Here is a 1,095-nt window from a genome sequence, read left to right on the forward strand (position 1 = left end):
CTTGACTAGAAAACGCCCTGATTTGCCTTTGAATTACGCTTGACCTAGGCACTTGCTCGTGATTCATTCACCTCCCTCCTCGCCAATGCTGACTTTAACACGCTTACCTTATTGTTCTGCCTGCCAGTTTTATTCGACTGTACTTAGCTTAACTTATGAACTTGCAGGCGATTTGCATTGTGACCTGGGGATTCGCTCGTGAACTATTCAGCTTTGTCTTCTTCACTTTTCACTTACTGAGCCATACTCATTTTGTGGCCTAATAATTTCACCCCACCTTGAGATCCGTCCTCCAATAATGTCGTTCTCTCCTCTGTGTACCTGCCTTGACTTGGCCCAACTTATTCATTTGCAGCCGAATTGAAGGCGATTTTGTGATTGGCTCCTTACAAATTTACCTCCATCATCGGTGATGTTGATATGACTTAGTTTGACTGATTGATGTGCCCCTGAATTGCATTCTATGCAGAGAATTGCTCTCGACTAATTTGGCTCTGTCCTCTCTCATATTGACCAGACTTTGCTAAGGTCACTCATTTCCCTCATAACTTCACTCGACCTTGAGATTTGCTCTGGAATAATTCAGCTCTCTCCTCGGTACATGCGACGATACTGACCTCGCCTCTTCCATTTTCCTCGGAATTAAAGCTAATTCGAATTAGCCACTTACACCACTTTAGTCACTTACTTCTGATATCATCTGATGCCAACCACCATTGGACCCATTTTTACAAAATGGCATTGCCTCATAAACGTTGATATAGCTGTTGACAGTTTTAAATAGCATTATTTCTGCATGGATACTAGCAACTTGTTTTGTTTCCCAATGGAAATTCTTACATTTTACAACTATGGTTCATTTTTACGTTGAAACAAGGCTTCGTGTTGTTCTTCTTTCCCAAAAAATACAAAGCAAGCAGTGCTACAAATTGCCATATCATGAACAGAAATTCGAGAGGCAACTGGTTTTCGATGTCACCAAATTGCGCTAGGCAGGCAATTTTATTTAACTTTAATTTAAATGCGCATGTTTTTATGTCAATTAAGAAATTACCCACATGTTATCCGCTCATGCAACTCCGATGTCAAAAATGT

The sequence above is a fragment of the Echinococcus granulosus genome (assembly GCF_000524195.1).
Source record: "Echinococcus granulosus chromosome Unknown EG_S00017, whole genome shotgun sequence".
Lineage (NCBI taxonomy): Eukaryota > Metazoa > Platyhelminthes > Cestoda > Cyclophyllidea > Taeniidae > Echinococcus > Echinococcus granulosus.